This window comes from Vidua chalybeata, chromosome 3, assembly GCF_026979565.1.
Source record: "Vidua chalybeata isolate OUT-0048 chromosome 3, bVidCha1 merged haplotype, whole genome shotgun sequence".
Taxonomy (NCBI): Eukaryota; Metazoa; Chordata; class Aves; order Passeriformes; family Viduidae; genus Vidua; species Vidua chalybeata.
In genome coordinates this window covers 22082822-22104707 of record NC_071532.1, presented here as the reverse complement: position 1 = coordinate 22104707, position 21886 = coordinate 22082822, and the positions used below count along the sequence as shown (strand labels likewise).

At 42.6% G+C, this 21886-nt stretch overlaps 1 protein-coding gene across 8 annotated transcripts in view; it reads right to left on the bottom strand.

The window, feature by feature from the left end:
• DUSP10 (dual specificity phosphatase 10) overlaps window positions 1-21886 on the bottom strand; it is a 241796-nt gene that overhangs the window by 109649 nt on the left and 110261 nt on the right. For 6 of the 8 annotated variants that reach the window (XM_053937632.1, XM_053937631.1, XM_053937626.1 and 3 more), the window contains 3 exons: window positions 19188-19321; window positions 17879-17938; window positions 16245-16407 (listed from right to left, as the gene is read on the bottom strand). The gene's annotated coding sequence lies outside the window, so the exon portion shown is untranslated. Of the gene's footprint in view, window positions 1-16244; window positions 16408-17878; window positions 17939-19183; window positions 19322-20064; window positions 20118-21886 lie in introns of those variants that run through there. The other 2 variants (XM_053937634.1, XM_053937627.1) reach the window with 2 other exon arrangements.

Here is a 21886-nt window from a genome sequence, read left to right as displayed (position 1 = left end):
CCTTCCATTTCAGCTCTCATTCTAAAAGCGATAAATCCACTTTTTATATGGTGCTTATTAATTCAGCTATGCTGTCTGATATTGGTATGATAATTTTTATTCTCTCTAAAATCTTTACTACAGTAAAAGCCAGAGCAGTTCTGATTTTGGACTGTCATTGCCTGAATATATATTGGTAGGAACAGTAAATGGGTCATGAAGAACCATGTGTTAATTGTTTCAGAAATCAATATGCTCAACTTGAATATCCCAAAGCAAAGACTGTCCTTTGTTCTGTCAAACCACAGATATTTTGTGCTTACTTGCTTTTCCCCCAGCTCTGACTACACCACAGACTTATTGCCCTTCTATTCCATTTGTGGTTCTGATCAGAGTGTCCTGAAAGCTTGGATGCAATAAATACTGGGGTAATTGGGCCCACTGGCACTGGAAGAGTTTGTGTATTAGTCTGACAAATCAGCTACTTTAGCTCCAGACGTGGGAGTTAATTATTTTTAAACAGTGATTTTTTTAAGTGCAGGAGACTGAAATCCTTACTTCTTCAGCCAGCTGTTACAGCACTCCCCAGGCAGTGCTGCACACAATACCTGCTGTGGGTGTTTTATTCCTGTTGTACTGTTCTTCTCCCCTGCAAAGGCACTTGCCACTTTAAGCTCAAGCAGAACAAATGCAAATGCCAACATTTTGGGGCTCTAAAACAGTGTGTCCCCTTGTACCTTCACCAGAAGAGGTAATTTTCACCAAAGTCAGTATGTAATGTATGCCTGGTTTCAGACTCAGCCAGACACTGAACTAAACTGACTTATTTTAAGTCACAATGATATATATAATCAGCATCCCTAGGTTACTTCTTGCTCCTCCATGAAGGCCAAATGCCTTTTCCTTCCAAAGTCTGTGTCAACTTAGAAACTATCTACTTTTCCAAGTGTTTCTTCACAGAACAATTTGCTAGACAAAAGCTCCTTATCAAAATAATCTCAGGAAAGTTGTAAGTCCCTTTGGTCACAGATGGCACACGCTGCCAACTCCAAGCATTTGCTTTGGAGGTCACATTACAGGACAGCTACTGAGGTATTGCTCCCCTCCCCTGGACACCAGGCTTTTGGATAATGTTCATTTTGCTGTTCTTCCAATGAAATAATCAAGGCCATATCCTGGAAGCGATGCACCTGCCCATGGCCACTGCAGGACATGAATATCATCTGGTTTCCTACACTTGCCAGCTGGCCAGGAGGAGATCGTCTCGCTGCTGAAAGAAACCACAAAGTTCCATGCTCCCCGCAGCACACACGGCTCCTGCTCTGCCACACTGTGTCCATAGCTACACCAAATCACTTCATCACAGTGGGCAGCTGAGCAAATGACAGCCACCCCAGGGGCTTTGTCTGACAGCCGCTTCACTTGCGCACTTGACCAAATTACAAAGACTTCCTGGCCATTACTGGGATGAGCCAAAGCGAGGGCTCATATCAAATTATTTTAATCTACATGTACAGGAATAAAAACGATGTGATCTGCTGCTAAGCACAGGAGAACATTTATCATGCCATAACTGTAAATGCCATGTTGGTTTTGTATCACTGTGCCTCTCATTATTGGAGCAAATGAGGCTTGGGTGACATCGGCTGCCACATTCCAGCTGCTTTTTGAAGCGCCTCCACCTGTTGTTTTGCCCTTCTTGGACCACAAGCAGTTACATGTAATGAATCCTTGTCATACCAGAGGAAGATCATTGTTGAACAGCTTCTGTCACACAGACAACGCTCTCAGGATTTACATAATTTTCACTCAACAGCTACCAGGGTTGGGCTGAAAGAAGCCTGCCCTCCCCAGGGTTCCTGTGTGGCAACCAAAAATTAGTAAATAAATAGAAGAGGAAGAGAAGAGAAACCCGGCTTTCTCAAGAGTCCAAAATAACATCAAGAATGCATTTGAATTACTCCACCCTCTGCCCTCAAGTGGAAGAGGAAGAGCCATGCTCTCTCCCTCCCCTGCCCGAAACTGTTGCTCCCTCCCCTACCCGAAACATTTGCTCCACACTTCCTGGCTATAGCTCTCAGGAAAAGTGCTTTCTGTCCTTGGAAGATAACCAGTGACCACAGGCATTGCCTCACAGGGTGTTAGACACTGGCAGCACAGCCAGCCTGCCCTTCAGGTCACCACTCTGTGATGCAGAGCAGGATGGCATCTCCCTGGAACTGATCTCTGGAGTATGTGCAGGGCCCAGCAATGGGCATCTCCCTCTATGTCACTTGTATGGGAATGTTTCAAGGACTCCTTGGCCAAAAGGATTTGTCTTCAAAGATATGGGTCTTTGAAGGTGAGACATCACCTCTGGAGAACAGCTAGGAGAAAATAAGCTTTGCGACCTTTCATTATGTTTTACCCATTTCATCCTCCATCTGCCTCAGCTGTAACATATTTCTGTTCTCCTTCATCTCTCTGCTATTTGTTTTGTTACCACGTCTGTCACTGCAGCTTTCGACAGATGCTGCTGCAATCTTCTTGCTGTAGAGTCCCATTAACTTCAACAGTAACTTCAATAAATAACTTATTTCCTTTAAGATGCTCAAAGGCCTGTCTTTGGTAATTTTCTTTTTTGCTTAAATTTGTCATTAGAATTTATTGCAAAACATCTGGACATTCCCTCAGCTCATTTTTTCCCTGCGTTGTTCTGTTTTACTTTACACTGTAGCTCTTCTGTACTTTTTATTTATTTATTTGCAACTTTGGTTAACTGTCTGTTTGGTTTTCCAACAAAACAAATGTCATAAATTCATAGAAATGTCAGTTGGAGGGGAATTTTGGTGGTCTCTAGCCCAGCCCAACAACTGAAGCAACACTACCACCAGCACTAGAGCAGGCCACCCACAACTTTGTCCAGTCATGCCATGAAAACATCTCCAGAGGCTTTCCATGTGATCTTGGCTAATGAGGTGCAGGTCTGCACATCCATCCTGGCCTCTTCATTACTCTGTGGAGGGAAAAGATACTCCTCAGCAGGAATGGGGCTGGTACAAGAGAGTCATCGCTGGCAATCAGGGAATTTTGCAGCCATCCAGCTGGTTGTTTTTACTTCAGCTGATCACAGATCCAGCAAAAGTCAAGGGAAAGAAAAAGGAAAGATTGAGAAAGGTACACACCCAAGTACCCTCTGTACCCAAGCATGCACACCCCAAATACTGAACCCCTTAGAAGCTATGAGGACAAAAATGGACAAAGCATAGGCAGGCAAGCTGAAGTCTGCAGTCAGACAGGCCTTGGGAACAGCACTGCATACCAAGAATTCTATTTTTTTCATATGGCCAGAGCAAGAAAAACAATTTCCCATACATATTAACAGAAAGTATGGAAATGCATGGACACATTAGTGCTCAGGTGATCCACAGAATACATGCACCGTTCCAAGGGAGCCGGTTATGAAAAAACACACTGGGGAAAGATTTGGCCTCATTGAAGTGTTTACATGAACAGTTCAAATGTTTTGATTAATAGCTAAGAGAATCACGTTGAAAAGGGAGATACAAATTAACTCCAAAAGGTGGAATATCTCTTTTACAAAAGGAGATTCAAATTGCTAACCTTAAGAAATCAAACTTAAGGTGATTTCAAAACATTATCTGAATCCCCAATACATCTCAGGGTCCCTGCTTTGAACCACTGTCATGTAATTGAAACGACATTAGCTTAATGTGAATCATTCTCGATTTATGCTGATCTAAATAAGAGCTGTTCAGAGATAACAGATAAAGAATTAAGCTGTACAGTGAAGAAGGATGGGGTAAGTTGGTTTCTAATCTCAAAAAAGGAGCTAGGTTGATTAATATCCTTTTATGAAAAATTTTAGCCTGCTGGAGCTGCCCAGGTCAGATTAATCTTACAGAGGCAAACTGCCTGCTGAAATGCAATCCAAATGGAAGTTGTTCTGTATATATTCCTTTCTGATTCTGGCCTAAAATTCAGAGGCTCTAAAGCAGGTTTCACAAAAGTGAGTTGTGCTGGGAAAATAAGAAGGCAAAGACTGCTTGGAAGCTTCCAAATATAGATAAATTGATTAAGTGTTTTTGCCTGGTAGTGATCCACACTAATTATTTCAGTGGTGCTTTATGGAGTTTATAAAGCTGTTATACAACTACAAGCACAGTTACTAGTATGGCTTGAGGAATCTACAAACAAGTCTAAAGGAAGAGGGTCACTTGAATCCTGTGACATTAACCTGGGCTGGGGCAGGAATGCCTTTTGCTTCTTGGGATTCCCCAACCATTTCTATGAGATAAAACAGGAAACACTTTCTACAACTAAGCCCTCATGATTGCCATCATCCCTTCCCTCTGTTCATTCTCAAAGCATCACTGGAAGAGCTTTTGGTGTGAGTAACAAAGCACAGTGGATTCTAAACTCAAAATAATAGGATGTGATTTACCATGAAACACAGACAACTTCAGCTAACATAAATTGTTTTCAAAGGCTTGGATTTCAAGGTGCAGAGCAGAGCTTCCACTGGGGTTTCTTCCTGTAAAACTCTTGTTTGCACATGGAGAATTGCTCTGTGAACCAAACCAACACACCAGAGAGTGGGGGATTTGTTTCCTCACTGCACCAGTGCTCCAAAGGGACTCAATACTGCCAGCTCAGCTGGGGAACAGCTCTGGCTCAGGCTGTGGTGAAACACTGCCTGGGGCTGAGCACTGTCAGTAAGGAGGGTATTGCAGTGCTGCTGAATCAAGAGTTGGAGAAGCAGACCCTCCTCTTCCACATCATTCAACTGACAGCTGGCTTTGGAGGGACTGCTCAAAGACAATTCCTGGGCATTTTCCAGAAGATGGTTCACTCCAAAGACTGCTTCCCCAACAGCAAGATGGATGATGCGACATCAGCAATCATCTTTTTCCTTATAGCGTACCCCAAAACACCCCCAGAAAGCAAAAAACATTCCTCATACCACATCCACCTCATCTACCTCTCATTTGCTGCTGGAAGCACACCACTCGGGGTGGGGTGACAGGACTTGCACTATTTCAGACTATTTGACCTGAACACACACACACACATCCACACACACACAGAATGATAATTTTGACTCAGGGTCACACAGGCAAAAACTAACCTTGGAGATGGCATGATCTCTACCCTGCATTTTCCAGAGTTTTGTGGTAATTCCATGTGTTTCATGTGTTCTTGAAATATGCTTTTACTTTGGTTTTAAATAGCCACTAAACAGAAAAGCCCAGCATTTTGAAATTTACAGCAAAGGATAAATCATAGTCCTGGAGTCATCTGTGACCTGCTGCTCCACAGGCAAGGGCTCTGGAGCTGGGTGCCTCTGCCTGGGAAGCTGGTGGGCTGGGAGCCTGCAGCCCTGATGGGAGACGGTAAACACCCACTTTAGTTTTTCCAGAACCATTTTCTGTGATGGACTGCTTTGTAGAAAGTTTTTATTTCAATTAATTGCTCTTCCTAATGTGGAAGAAAAGCAAAAGTTGTGCCAAGATTCTGGATCAATTCCACTGCTGAAAGAAATTGCAAGCCTCAAACGATCAGCTTGTCTTTGAATAGTATCATCACTGAAAAACAAACAAGGAAAAAAACCCAGCCCACTGATAAGGTTACCTTGTTACAGAGTGAGGGATAGCTCCCATGGTCTGTGTGGAGTTAATAATTCAGAACAGAGCCACTCTGCCACTGTATGGTGAGAAATACTTGTTATTTGTGCCATTACCAAGTTCTCAGACTAGGGAGAAAGATAATTTTTTAAAGTATCTGCTTGAGGACATACTACTAGTCTTCTTTTGAATTTCCTCCAATATGTTACTGATAATTCCATTATTTCTTATGAACTACATTATTTTCAAAATATCCATTCCTCAAAACTACAGAAAGCATCTTCCCTTTTAGGCATCACAGATTCACTTATTCCCACAACTCCCTCCCCTCAGACACGCAGCTGAATGTCCCAGTTTTGCCAAAAGCTAGGAATGGGCCAAGCAAAATATGGCAGAGGTGCCAAAGAGAAGAAATTTGCCGAGTGCCCTCAGGAAACCCAGAACAGGTGGATGCAGCATGCCCAGATGAGACCATGCTGAAAGGGCAGCATGGAGACATGGCAGCAGAACAGGTGGTGCTGGAAGCCAGGCCAAAGCACAGTCCCATTTTATTTTGAAGAGGAACAAAAGTATCTCTCACTGAACAGGGTTTTAGGACTTTTGTCTCTCTCATAAATGATAAAGGAGAACTGTAAACCTGCAGAAGTTAGACACAGTTTAAAAGGGCCTAAAGTGACAGAGAATGTATCAGTATAAAGGTCAGTTTAGACAGAAAAATATTATTCTCAATTTAGCTGCAAAGTTTTCCACTCAAAAAGCACAGCTTAAGGCCTCCCACCTAACCTTTCTCTATTAAAAAATGGGGTTGGAGTCCTTTGTCTGCAAGCCAAGCAAAACAAACTCCAAGAGCTGATTTTTGTGGTTTTTTTTTTTTTTTGTTTTTTTTTTTTTTTTTTTTTTTTGTGTTTTTTTTTTTTTTTTTTTTTAATAAATCATGACAGCATCACTCTCCAGAAAAGAAAAGCAGCTTGGGAATTTCAGGGCTCACAGAAACAACTGTGTCCAGGGCTCAGTCCTGGAGAGAGGCTCCAAAAGCCCAACCCAGCTCTGTAAACAGAGTGATGAGAGATTCCCAGCTATTAATCTTTGACAACAAAGCATCATCTTTGAAATGAGAAGAAATTGCAGCCACTATCTCTGGTTCACCTCACCTCTTAAAACGTAAATTACACAGATCAATCTTATGAGGAATCCAGAGGACAGAGTGTCTGATTTCAGTTTTATACATGCTTTATACAGGGTTGACCAGATAAGTCAAAATGGCCAATTTCTGCAGTGAACTACTGTTTCTGTACACCAAGGGTATATTTCTAGTGAGTTTACAGACACAGCCACAGCGATAACAGATTTCTTAGTTTATGAAAGATTTGACAAAATGGGATTTCACCTCCAAGTAGAAGAAGTCTGGCTCTGTTTTAAAAGACGTTGAAGAAGTTTAAGAGAACCATATTTAAGATCAAACAGGTTTTCATTCCAGATATTGAAAAGCATTTTTAATATCTGAGGTACACTGAAAAATATTGCAAACCAAGATATTTCCAACAAAAAAAAAATCCAAGTGTTTTATTTTGAAACTCCAGAAGGATTTTCTTTCCTTGAATACTTACAAAAGTTTTTTTTTTTTCTAAACAAAATACTCAAACCACTTAGAAAATGCACAGATCTGAGCATTACTGAATCTGTTCTTCACCCTTTCTCCTCCAGAAACTTTCTTAAGGCTTTGAATCCTATGATGTCTGAGTGCATCTCTACAAAGAATGCCTAGCATCCCTCTCTTACAGGAGGAGGAAGTGAAAGAGGAGGCCCAGTTACACAGAAGTAATTTGCTCAAGATCAACCAGCAAAAGCAAAGCAGATAGTAGCACCTCGTCTGCCCCATGTTAAGAAGCATTAGATTCCACCGATCAAAACATTTTGCCTGCAATATGCAAAGCTTTGTGTAAGTCTCTGTATTTTCTTTCTTTATTTAATGAACTTCATGTCATGCATGCCAGTAGAAATCAGGAAGACAGGCTCGGAGTCTGCATACTGGACATTTTTGTGGCTAAGGATTTCCAGTGGATTCTGCAACCCAAGCAAGTCCAGGAAATAAAGAGCAGTTGAAACCTAGGCACCAAAATTTATTTTCTAGACCTTTCTGAAAAGCCTTTCTAAAGGCTCCAAATCCTTTACAAACATCACAATGTGAGGATGTGAAGATGTGAGGGATTGGAGGTGTTTTGGAACACTTAACCATGCCTATGTGCTTCAAGCAGGAGCTTGAAAACATGGCCACAAGATCTTCCTGCAAATACCTGTCCCATTTGTGTAAAATCTGGGACTTATGGATACCAGGGCTGAAATCAGTGCCAATGACTTTTATGAATGGCTTCCTCTCACCAATATTTTTGTAATTGCTTTTTCAATGTAGCTATTAAAAAAAGCCAAGGGAATAAAATGAGTGAACTGAAACCATAATTTTGGGTGTTTAAGCACTTCTGAAGGTTTGTGGCAGAGTTCATACAGGATTGGTTCCGTTACCCCATTGTTTGGTAGCAATTTTTAGCAGTTTCATGGGGAGAGCACAGACTTAAGGGCAGGGCTTGATAACAAGGCTCCAGCAGGAGCAGGGCTGACGTAAAGCACTGGTCAGGGAGCAGAGCTGGGAGCTGCCAGCTGAATTTGCTGGAACAGCCATGGAACAGAAACAAGCCATGATGCAAACAGCTGAACTCTTTTTTTTTTTTTTTTTTTTTTTTTTTTAGCTCATTTTCAGGCTGCTTCAAAAAATTATTCCCTGCTCATTCCATTACAAAACATGAAGTTTACACCAGAATGACTCACTCTGTCACCAAGGGAGAAGGTATGATCTGCTACATGTGTCAGAAAAAGCCTATGAGGTAATTTTCATTCTCTCAACATATGAAACCTATTATTTCCTCACATAATGAAAATGCAAAGATGTAGGTGGCAATTCCCAGATGGACACAGAAATGAAAAAAAACTCTGGTGGATTGCTAATCATGTTTTGAAAAAAACAAATGCATTTCAATCATAACGAATGTTTTCATGTATGGGAAGAAGGTTTTTCTCATCTGCAGCATCCACATAACATTTGGCAATAACAGTGTAATCCAGAATTCATATGTGAGTGTATCTCATTTCTGATGCTCGCATTTCATTATGAGTTGAGCTACCCAGGAAATTCAGGTGCCATAAAGGGTAAGTATCCACATAGAGCATATCTTTTGCTTCCTCTGTAGTTTCATTACTCTCTGGTACACTTCCAGATCATATGAAATACAATATCTCTCACCAAGTTTTCTGGACCCTCAGCACTTGAATTAAGCACTCACAGATGTTCCCTTTGCTCTCCTTTAAGCATGATGGATCCCCTCTCTGTAGGCTCTCCACTGAGGTACAGTTGTTGTCTCACTTTGAAAGGAATTTCAGAAAACATTTCAGTTCATCTGTGGAATTTTCCATCTGAGTGTTGTTATTTATTTGCATTGTCACCATGCACTAGAGGCCAGCCACTTGCAAGGGCCCTTCTCTAAAGGTACTGATGAAACTTTTATGTCCCCACTACAAGTTTCCCGGAGGACTGAGACAAAGCAGAATCTAGCATGTTTTATTTTTAATTACCTCAAGCTAAAAAGAGGGAGGGAAAAAGGAAGTACTCAGGGAAAGGAACCAGAACTGAGGATTTGTCTGGTGAATCAGCAGGATCAGTGCTGTAACTCTGCTGCCTGTGAAAGCACCACTGAGACAGACAACTGAGGATCCGTGCAATCGAGCTCTCAAACTGGTGAATTTTTCAAGCAGCATTTCACAACGTCCAGATTGGCAGTATCTCTTTCCCAAGATGGGAAAAGATCTCCTGATTTTAGTCTTCAGAAACACACACAGTTGAACAAACAACGTGAATGTTTCATGTGTGCTGAGACCTGCCTTGAATGGAAGGTCATATATCCAGAAAGGGCTTGGTGGGCAGGAGTAGACCTCACCACCTTTTGCTACTGAGGAGGGACACCCACACTGCAAACCAGCTGCTATTTGCACTCCAGCACTGAAGGGCTTCTTGTCCTTTGGAGGGCTGCTGGGGCTCTCATGGCCCCTGTCAAACCCTCAGGGCTCAGTTTAAAGTAGCCCTTGGTGAAGCAGGAGAAATTCTATTATTTCAGCAGCTCACACCAGATAAGACTTACACAGATCGCAAGGCCACCATCAGACCCATATGCTGAGAAATATTGAGTCATTCTGGAAAGTGTGGGCAGCTGCACAGAAACCCATGCAGAAATAAGTTCATGGCTTGTGTGCACACACCAGCCTGCCTCAGAGGGCAAGCAAGATTAGAGACACAGCTGGAAGAGGAGCCCCATCCTCAGCAGCAGGGCTCACTTTCATAGCAGTAGGCAATCAACTCATTCACTCTCCACACCAGCACTGACTGAGGTGGCACAGCTGGCACAGCCCAGGTCTTGTGCCCACTTCACAGCACAGGTTTGCTGCTCTCCTGGTTAAAGAATCCCACTGGGAGACACAAGCAGGACCCAAATGGAACAGAGCCTCCCCACAACAGGAACCCAGCACAATTGCTGGAGAGGCACAGCTGCCTAGAGAGCCGCCATCATCATCATCATCATCATCATCATCATCATCATCATCATCATCATCATCATCATCATCATCATCATCATCCTAGCATCTGCCCAGGCCAGAGCTGTGCAATAATTCCTTTACCACCCAGAATCTAAATCCAATTCTGGGCTCAAAGAAGCAGCAGAGAATACCACCAGAAGCCAGTGCTACAGGCCAGAACGCCTCTCGCCTCTCAGAGCAGCAGGACTCCCCTCCAGCTCCTACCCTCAGTGCAAAGCATCTGCAAAGCCTGCCATGAGAGCAACCAGAGCATGTTCCACAAGCTGGGACCGACCTTGCACAGCAGCTCAGTGCCAGGGACACAGAAAAGGCTGTCCTCCAGCTTTCCTCAGCAACAACAGCAGTGATGTCCACACAGCTATGGGAAAGAGCAGAGGGATACAACTCCTGGGCTGGTTTTCATACACATTTCCCTTCTCTCTGGCAGATGGGTTTGAACTTTGATTTCAAACCTACACCTTCAGGTATTCTGAAGGGTGATAGCACACCAGCCACCATCAAGGAGCAGGAGCAGCCAGAGCATGGGTGGCATGGAGCATGGGCTCAGTGACTGTAGCAGCAGAGTCACAACAAGATGTGCGACTTGTGGGGATTTGGGGATGTGGGTAATCGGCCAGATTTAAGAAAGTTTTGCAGATGTCACCTCTGCAGTGTTTTAAAAAAAAAAAAAATTAGGCACCTGTTCCAAATGGGAAAGTGTTCCTAGAGGAAATATTTTTCAGAAGAGATTAAAAAGATTTTGACAACTCAACCTATTTTCTTCCAGTTCTTGGATATTTACTAACTTAGTAACATTTTCTCCGCCCCTGAGAATTCACACGGCCAAGGCAGAAAGCCAATGCAAAAACTCAATCTGACTCTTCCAACTGAAAAATGTCATGAAAAGAGGAACTTTTGGGGGCAAACTCAGCTCATCTGAAATGGTGACTTTTATTCAAAATAGGCCCAAGCCAAGTTTTCTCACTCTCTCCTCCCTCCTTTCAAGACTGTGCTGTCATGGGAGCCTGAGACTCCACATGGAGTTTCTGCAGAAGGCCTGTTTTAGGAGGTGAAGCACCTTGTAGGTGCAGCTTCCCCTTGCCTCAAGTGATCAACCAAGAACCTTAGGGGCCCAATTACCCTTGTGCTCGTGCCCGTTCTCTGTGCACTGACGTCAAATGTGCTGCACATTTGTGCTGGCATAAATAGCAAAGGAGGAAAATCAATTCCTGTTCAGCTAAATGCAGGTCACTTCCATCCTCTGGCCAAAAGTACTCTCAGGATAGCATACAATTTGGCCCATTGATTTTAATATATTGGCATTTCCTCCCTCTTACTGTGTGAACACATTGTTTACAATTTCAGTAAGCCACTTTGGAAAACACTGTTATAAATCAAGATACATAAAAGCCTGTCCTGCTTGCCTCCAGTGTCAGACATTGCTAGTGTGGGAGTTAGGTCAATTGGGGATACAAAAAAACCCCACCTCAAGCCTTCTTCACTAATTCCTTAGTGTTTCAGCTGGGTTTCTGAATTTCCTTAGTACTTCTGAACTGCAAATCTGGTGAGCATTACAACAGTCACCCAAAAGGAGTCTTGCTCAGTGGAGATATTTTAATCTGTTAATTAATTTAAGTGTCCCTTTAAAGTGGCCATCACTCACACACTGAATCTCTTGGCAGGGAGGCCTTGCTCATTTGCTGTTTGTGTGTTACTTTAAACCAAAGAGTAAAAGAATAATCTGGATCCAATGTGTATTTCAGATTGGTTTGGCTCTCTTCAGAGGGTAAGCATGGAGCTTCTCTTCAATTAGCAGGAGAGGAGGCAAAGCTGGAATTGCTCTATGAATTGCCTATAGTATTGACGAGACAGCGGAGGATACGGCTGCACTTTCCAGACCAAAATGAGTCACCTGTTGTCTGCAGGAGCTCATGCCAAGAATGGTCAGATTTGAGCTCAAGGGAGTGCTTTCCAGAGGAGTTCAGCCAGCAGCTGTTTCCCTTCAGCTGCATTGTGCTGAGAATCTAGCCTCAAGTTAAAGCATGAAAAGAAACAGTGGTACTAGATGCCAAAAGAAGTGTGAAGGCCAAATTTCCCGATAAAATGGAAACACGGGTTGTTGGAATTATCTACCCTACTTTTCTGCTATTCCCAGCGTAGAGTGGTGACCCTGTCAGGCAACCAATCAACCAATGGAGAGTGCTGGAAAGTTCCTGCTTATTCAGGAACAGATCAGAAGATGAGTCATTAATACATATGTTCAACCCAATTCAGATGTTCAAGCAGTTTTACAGTCCAGGGAATGTTTGGGAGAGGCAATTTCCATAGTGGCCAGTGAGAAGGCTAAAGTAAGGATGAGGATATGTTAGATCAGTGTCCTGCTCCATCACAGTCTACCTCTAGGCATATTGCTTATTGCTGACCTCCTCATAGTATTACAGATGCCTGACCAGCCCATGCAGTTTTGGTGGGAGCTTGGTGCTCTGAATCTTCATGGATCTGGAGTTTTGTCAGTTTAGCCATCTTTTAGTGAAATTGTGAAAAATGCTTTCCTCCTCCATATAGGAATGACTGTGAGAACAGCTGAGGAGCACAGAGCTCCTCCCCACTTAAGGTCACAGCAGTGAACTGTCTTCCTTGCACAGCCTGCAGCAATTTTAGCACCCGTGATAAAATCCCAACCAGAGCCCACACTGTGCTCTCTAAATGGCAACTCACTGCAGAGAAACTGCACTTGAAATCCTTTCCATCACCAGCTCACAAACATAAGCTAGTTTTATGCAGGATCTTAAAGGGAAAACCTAATCGTTTCCACTGCAATTATCACCAGAAGCCTTCAGATGGTCGGTGTAGGATGCAAGAGCAAATCTCCTGCCTAGCAGCTATAACACTTGGCCACATTCTGCAGAGATTACAGCAATCCAGTGCCCAGCAGGGCAGCTTGCTCTTACTCCCTGCCCCTGCCCTTTCCAGAGGCACACATGACTACCACACCTATCATGCTTTTTAACATCTTCACCTCTTTGCAACTGGAGCCAGAGTGGCTTGCATCTCATTTCAAAAAGCCTCCTCAACCTGCCTCCCAGAGACTAGTGATTCCCAACATGGACAGAGAGCAGAAAGCGACTACAAAATGTTAATTTCTGTGTAAAGACTGAAAACAATTTGCAAAGCCTGAGTTCTTTTAAAAAATAATCACTGATTCAAAAGAAAGACATATTTTCATCATCTTCCCTAGACTTTAAAACCAGGCAGGATCACTGATCATGTCTGACTCCTAGTAAAACACAGGTCAGTGATTTCATCCAGTGAAGCCTGTGTCCTGCCCATGCATGCAAAATGAGCCTCCCAATTAGTACTGGTTAGAGCCTTCCAGTGCAGTATCAGGAAATGCTATTTCATTGGAAGTGAAATGTGTCAGCTCCAATTACCATTTCATTTTGAAAAAAAGTATCAGTCTACAGATTTCCAGGACAGGCCAAATGTAAAATTTTCCTTTTCCCTTTTGTGATGTTTTTTTGTGCAATTTCTTGGAGGAATATAGAAGCATCAAAAAATAAAATATTGTGATGAATATTCAGCTTTCACATGAAAATTAAATAAGTATGTTTACTCTTCAGAAAAAATGGAAAACCTCATTCTCACAGTGGCATCAACAAACCAAATACAAGATGATATACAGACAGTAATGGAATTAGCAGATATATGGTAACGTTCACACTCCCTTTTATGCAGTAACAACATGTTTACATCCACATGAGTAAAGGCAGTGAGGACAAAAGCCAGTTATAAGTCCCTCAAAATCTCTTCGAAAGAAACCCCTTGGCTAAAACACGTGTGTGATGTTCAGCCAGAAAAATATTTTCTTCCCTGTATTCATATTGATGGAAAAGAAATGTCATTCTCGAGACATAAAAAAGACTACTTAATCATTGAAACTTCTAATGAATTTTCACACACAATGTCACAAAGCTTTACTTACAGACATCAAATGATCTAATTATTGAAAACTTCTTTAATACAAGTTGCTTTGAGGTTTTCCCAGAGTGTTCAGAGTTTCCTTCTAAAGAAATTCCAAATTATAATACAGCTGACTAAATGAACCTGCATGTGCAACCCCAGCTTTTGGCTATCTGGGACAATCATAAGGAAGCTTCACAGTGCAGTGCATTTTCGGGGATAATACCTAACAAAGATTTTCTTATTTTCCAACTTGCAGTTTATATCACTACAATTTTCCCCACAGGAACTTCAAAGGATTTTAATTTAAAGAGGGATTTTCAGGGGGGAAATTACTATGCTTCTGTGGTCTCCCCTACCGCTCAAATAAAAAATGTAAATAACCAAAAATCAAAACAAACTCAAACAAGCTTAGACATTAGGACTAGACAGGAAGGGTGGGGCAAAGTGTACAATGTTGAACTGGTTCCAATTTTGAAACCAGAACTGTGCATTAGGTGTCAATTTTAACACTTTTCTGCTGTGTATCAATTCAAAGTTCTCATCACTTTCAGCCCTAGTGAGCCTGTCCCTGCAAGAACTCCACAGAGCTTTCCTTCCTGAATAGCAACTTTCTGGGAAGCTGAACTCAAGCATAAGGAGGCTCTCCAACAGTGACACCACACTGGGGCAAGTGCTGCTGATGGTCCCAAGGACAAAGTACATGGAGCACTGAAGGGACTCGAGCATTGTTGAGTGCACTCAACTTTAAAACACGCTGTCTCTTGGTATGAGTCCAAATTTCCATCACTACAGTATCTTTCAATATTTATATATTTCAGGTGTTTGGTGCCATATCAGGAGACAGGATAATCTGAACAACCAGCAATGCATTCCTCAGATGGGTGAAGCAACTTGTAGGGCACACAGGGTCCTGGTGGAACAGACCACATCAAGACTGATCCCCAACCCTACATAAACCAAAGCTGAACCAGCTCTGTAAGCACCTACCTATGGTGCAGGCACTGACTGGAGGTTATTGTGTACCAGCCTATGGAGATATCAGTGGACTGGATGCCTTTTAGACACCCTGAAAGTCTCAGCATGGAAGAGATAAGTTTATAGAAATAAACAAAAGCCCAAAGCTTCTTTGAGTGAAAGAGTAATTATCTGTCTGACTTCAGAATGTATGCTGTTACTCATTACTAGAGTATCTGAGAACATTTCAGTTTAAATCAGAGGGAACAGAAAAATCTCTCGTGGTGGTGGTACTTTTTGAACCTCCCTACTTAAAAGCTGAACAAACATGTACCTTGCATCCATAAAGATTTTTTATTTCATCTGAGAGCAGGCAATTGTGCTTTGTTAATGTTTGCAAGGACATTAAGGTCACACAGGTCAAAACCTGTGCTTGTATTAAGCTGAAGTACAAATGATACAACATCAGATAATTTGACAGTACAAGCAATGAGCCACAGAGAGCCTACAAATGCACAATGTACCGGTTTAAAATGTTCTTTTCTGTTGCCACATTTACAGCTGCCAGACATGTACTAAGTTCACCTTGAGGTTGCAAAGAAGTAAGGTAGAAAGTCCTTACAAATGGTTATGAGGGCAATAGGAAAGGGCAAACAATAAATTATGTCACAAAAGCAGCATTGCCACATCTGAACTCAGCAGTAACTATTGAAAACCACCCTGGGCTACCAGTGGCCATTAACCTAGAAAAGCAGGGAAGGATAAAAAGGGGGCAGGCTGACACCTTCACCTGGAATGGGGCCCCCTGAATTTTGTTTGGGAGTCCCTCTAGATTTAAGATACCTACATCCTAATTTCCAATCCAGCTACAAAGAGATCTCTAAGTATCCCTGATACTGAGAGCTTAGAAATTTAGCAGCTCATACCCTACTGCACCAAACACAGTTGTTATCAGCACCAAATACAGCTCTTATCAACACCAAGAGTCAAAGCACTTGTTGTCCCACACTCCCCCCTCACTAAGCTTGTCCACCTAAGGGGAGTGACAACAGAAGGACAACTGTGGCAAATGTAAGCATTAAAGTGAAGACAGCACGTGCTTACCTCGAGGAGACATAAGCGCAATTTTCGGTGATCCCTCAGGCATTTTGCAGGGGAATGCTTTACTGCCAGGGTCCCTGGAAACCCAGAGTGGGACAATTTCTTCTCCTGCTTGAGCTTCCCTGTGACTTGCTTAGATGCAAAAACACCTCCTATCCAGGAAAACCTGTTGCAGGCAGTGCAAAACAGGTCATTTTATTAAACTAAATGTTTTCTGCTTTCCTGGCCTCTTGCCACCATGGCAAATGCAGTGAGAGATAGGAAACTCCTCAGACTTGTGGGAATGACACCTCCAAAGTTAACTCAGGGACTTTTCTCAAAAATACAGAGCCTTGTCTTGCTCTCAGTTACGTCTGTGTAACCCATTTGACATTTCTTCTACATTCACCTCTAACACAGTAAGGCAGCTAATGAGCTCATTAAGTGCTGGACTCTGACTGGGCACCAAAAAATAAGTAAACAAATTGAGTATTAGACAGTCTACTACACCAGATGAGATTCCGAGACAAGATCTGTATTGAACACAGCATTTGAGAAGGGAAATTTCCTCAGGTTCTGGGGAGGAAAATCCTTTGCATATTCTTTTGTGCTGGGTTTTGTAGGCTGATTTTCTACCAGGCAGACACACTGTAGCTCAGAGATAGTGCATGCACTCCAGAGATGCTGAGTTCATGTAAAGACAAATGGGTGAATTAGATAAAATCATTTTTAGCCTTTTCACATAAGAAATGTCGGTTTGTCTGCAAGTGTCAGGCTCATTAGTGTGCTAGGAACCTGACAGTAAAAAATACAGATTTTATCTATACATAAATATATATATATATGTATACACACACATATATATTTGTGAATTACTTAAGGCATGACACAAGGACCTGTTGAAATCAACACAAAGATCCAAGCCAGTCCTCAATGAGGCCCAACAGAGACATTAAAATGAAGATGCAATAAAGTGTACAGGTTCTCCTTAAATCAGCCCCATCTGGCTGAGGTTGAGATGCTATGGGTGACCAGGTGAGGAAGCTCACATCATCCCCACATCTGACTGACAGATTATACATTTCTGAGAATTGACTCAAGCCTTTTTACATGGAATCACTGAGCAACTTCCTTTTAACAGCTGTACTACTACACTTACAGCTCACTAATGTGGGTAGTGAAGCAATAATCTGACACACCAACTCTCCTGGAGTCACTTAGAAACAGAATGAGAGTGTTGGCTCAGCCTTGTTAGAATAAATACATATTAACTTTTTTGGTGAGCATTACTGTCATCAGTGATTAATTGGAATAATGAGCCATGACAGTGAGCTAGCAGAGGTTCCTAAAGATGAAAGGTATATCATACCACAGAGAGAAAACCACTAGCCCTTACAAAAGACATTCACTGTCTCTAGGGAAAATAGAAGTAGTACAATTAGAGGCATACTGTAGACATCATCCCCTCCTAGATTATAGTTTTGGAGTGTAAAAAAGTGGCATTTCACCCAGAGATTATGAAACATTCATAATCTCTGACACAGTGGAGATAATTTTCAGCAGCCTTCATCTGGTATTGCATTTAATATGACATAGGGACTTACGGGCACTTAAACACTCTCTGTGGGGTACATGAACAGAAATTTAGTCATACTCACATAGATGAGAGCATGTAGAAGAATGACCCCTCTTTTGCAATCTCATGGCTCTGCTTCCTCCTGTCCAAAGGGAAAAAAAACAGGAGCACATGCCTGCTGCACAAGTTTCTCTCTGGGCTCTGTTCTTCACTCGTGATGTTATATCCATACCCAATTGTTACAACCAAAAGAATAAATAAAACATCTAAAATATACATGAACAATCTTGTTCCCCAGCAGCATGTGATGTTCAAATACACTCAGAAACACAGACATCAAACTCACGGCTTTCCTTTACAGCTGGGCTGCATAATTGCTCTAAGGCCCAACCATAAAATTCCCTTCCTTCCCTGAACCCTAGTGAATTCCTGTGTTTCACAAGGGAATCATGTCTTTTGTGGAAGAAAATATTTCCTTCTGCTGCTTCTACATTTTCAGCTTTCAAATCTCTGAGTATTTCAGGAGGAAAGATAAATAAGAGCATGCAATTTATTTTCCTTAGCTAGACAGAAAGTGTGGTCTGAATGAAAGATTAGGGCTCCAGATACTCTTCAAAATCATCAGTCACTGCTTTCAATAGACGTGCAGCTCTTTTTAAAAAGGGACTGTTTCCACAAAGTCTTTTAGCTGATGGCCAAACTTTGAAAGCTTGATCTTCAATGTGAGCATCTTCTCAAAACTTCCCCTTAGCCTTTACAGTGGGTTGAACACTCTCCATCTCCCTCACCTGCCCTCTTTGCTGACTTCTGCTGCTGGGTGTAACTTAGATTTTCAGCAACACCTGGTGCTGGCCAGAGAGAATACACAGTCTGCTGGCACTCCTTAGGGAAGGCTTGCAAAGGCAGAAGTGTCTTGGTCACTCCCCATGAGTGTTGATAGTAGCTATACATCAACCCACACCTTTCTGTTTCTTGCAGTACTATCTGCATCCATCAATTAAAATTGCTGAGTTTTGTGCCAGCAGTCCAAGCCTGGGAAGAAGACCCTGAGAGCTACCAAAGATAAAGAAATCTTGAACACTGAGTGCTACCTACCTTCTCTTTATCTAATTGTATCATGAAAGGTTTCATAAAGAATAAATAAAGAGAGCCTGACTCACTTCTCACACCTGTTAATTAAACTTTGTTTCAGCAGTAATTCAGAGTTAATACTCCTCCCTTACAATGTTATGTAAGGCTTTTTTAAGTGAAGGCCTTTGTAGGAAAACTTACTGAGAATAGAGAATACCATCCAGGACTGGACTGAGTTACATTCTGACACATAAAGAATGGCCAAAACGAAAAATGGTTCCTTCCCAGATCAGCCCACAGCCTAGCAAATTAACACATACCTGGTCCTGAGAAACTCAGGTTCGATGTTCGGTTTGGGCTCCTGAGGGCATAGACTGCAGCCTTTGTCCTCTGCACCTGCAGCAGCTGCCAGCTCCACTGTTTGATGGGTTTGTTATGGATAGCCTCATGCTTGCTGTATCGGGAATAGAACACAAAAAGTCTGAGGTTAACCCCAGAGTGAAATGAGAATTATAATCCAAAATATTGGTATGAGATGGAAAGCCATTTCCTGTAAGGCCTGGGTAAGACACAGGACTATTCTGAACAGCCAAGTGTTGAGGAGACAGAAAGGACACAATGACTGTGCCATTGAAAGGTTGTTTATTTGATGCTCCCTGGCCAGGTGGCTTCAATGGCCTGTGCTCACACAAAAAATGCCACTTCCTCCCACCTTTTCAGCAGCCCAGTCCAACCTAAGCTCCCCTGGCAGGACACCCGCAAAAGAAAGGGATTTGCTCAGGTTTAGAGCCAGCCTGACCTAGAAAAGCTCATGAGATTGTGGGTTTGGTTCTTGCAGAGATGCTTGCCTTTTGCTCTGCTGTGTGAGAAACGCAGATACACATTCAGGCAATCCCAATGAACATTTTACACCAGCATGGTCTGCCCCTGACTGAGGCTGAGCACAGCATCAGAGTAACAGATGTGATGTCAGGTACACTGCTACTGTAATGAATCAGCTGCAATTACTGTTCAGATACATTCACATCTCATTTGACCAGCAGCACCAAGAGCATGAAAGGGCTCCCTTAGCACACGGTCAGCATGATTTTATTGTATGGATGAGATAAAGAATAATAAAGCGAGGGAGTATTTGCAAGGAAGAACCTGAGACTTTGAGAGAATTAGAGTTTTGTTGTTCCCAGTTTTACCACAGACCTCATCTGTGACTTGGAGTGAATCACTTAGTTTTTATCCTGTACAATGGGGATTCTCTCTCCTCTTTGTTACTCCTGTCAATTTGGGGAAGAGTCTCTGACAGTTTGCAGGCATCTACCAGCCAGCAGACAGGCACCTTAAACCAGTTAAGAGCTTTGAGATGTCTCTGTAATCGTAAGAAGAAAATCTGCTTTGATAGATGAATTATATTGTTCTGTCTCATAAACACATTTGCTTGCATAATATTAATCAAGATGAGTTTTCTTCTTAGATATTTTATACAAAAAGTATCATGTTAGTATCCAGGGAACTAGAAAGATCTGCTAGGTAGGCATCCATATTTGTGCACCAAGTAGAGCAAGACTGAGCACATCCTTCTTAAAAACCTCTCTTTTAGTCACTCCCCTCCTGTAGTGAGCCATGAGGATCAGATGTTGGGGCACTGTGGGAAAACCTGTGGCGACTGAGCCTCCCTTCAGAGAACAGTAGATATCACTCAAATGTTTTGCCAGTGTTAAACCCAAGGAGGCCCTACAGTCTCAGCCAAATCAAAGGGTTGGTCCCTCACAAAGGCTGTCTTTCCCAGCATGTTTGACTAAAATGCAAACTTCTGAGTTTCTGAGCTGCTGATTTTTCCAACAGCAAAATCTTAAAGTCTGTCCTTAACTATCAAGACAACCTTATCTTCATGATGTTTGGGTCTTGGAAAGAGACAAACTGACTTGCATTTACTGTGTGCTGTTCCAGCCCCCCACCATTCCAGCACTGCTGAATGTTTGAGTTCTGACTCAGGAGAACATTTTCATTTGAGCCGTGCACAGGGGTTCTCTATGAAATAAAACCCTGCAACTCCAAATAACTCTTTGTTAACTTCAAAGCCCTGGCAAGAGCTTTGGAGCTCACAAGACACACTAAGAGCTGGCAGCTGGGACTATCAGGCTGACAAAGAAGCCTCCTGGCCACACTTACCATAAAAACAAGAAAGGTCAGATCATTCTCCTATGGCATATGACACTGATACTGCTTCCCCATGGGGTAACTATTGGATTACATGGACTGGCATGACCCAGCCCCTGGGCAGGAGAGTGAGGAGAGCTGTACACACCACACTCTTCTTTTGTAGACCCCGCAAAGCAAAGCCTGATTGATGGTGTGGCTTTCTAGTGCACAGAGAATACCTCTGGCTATGCCCTTTCCTGAAAAGGTGAACACAGCCATTCGCCCTCCTGAGGGAGAAATCAACACCTTGAGGACCTGGCTCAGCTAAACCAGGAGCTGGCAAAAGCCCCAGCAGAGGGGAAAAGCAACTGTGAGCTGCTCCTCCAAGGCTGATGTCTCAGAGGGACATGTCATGACAGAATGAGGACAACCAAAACGACTCTGCCTCATCCTTTGCTGTTGCCTGCCTTCTCCACTGTTGTTCCACCCATCCTGCACTCCTCCTCTCTGCAAGGAGGTGGGACCCATCTCAATTGCAGCTTCTGAAGGCAGGAATCATGTCTGCTCTACCTTTAAGCAAAGGCAAGCACATTGCTCCCAGGCCCAGCAACACTAACCCTCTGCTAATGCAGTTCACTGGGAGAGTTCAGGTAAGAGTGGGATCCACAGGGAATGAGTCACAGAGAGGTGAGCCAGCAGACCCATAACACCATCAGGTCTCCAGATCATCAGAAGGAAAAAATGTGAAGTACATATTGCAACATGTGCCTCTTGCAGACGCGGAGTCACCGATAAACAATCCTCAAACATTGTTGTTCAAACAACACTTGAATCATTCTCTGACTCAGTGATCAATGAGCAACAAAAGAACAACAGTTAGCTA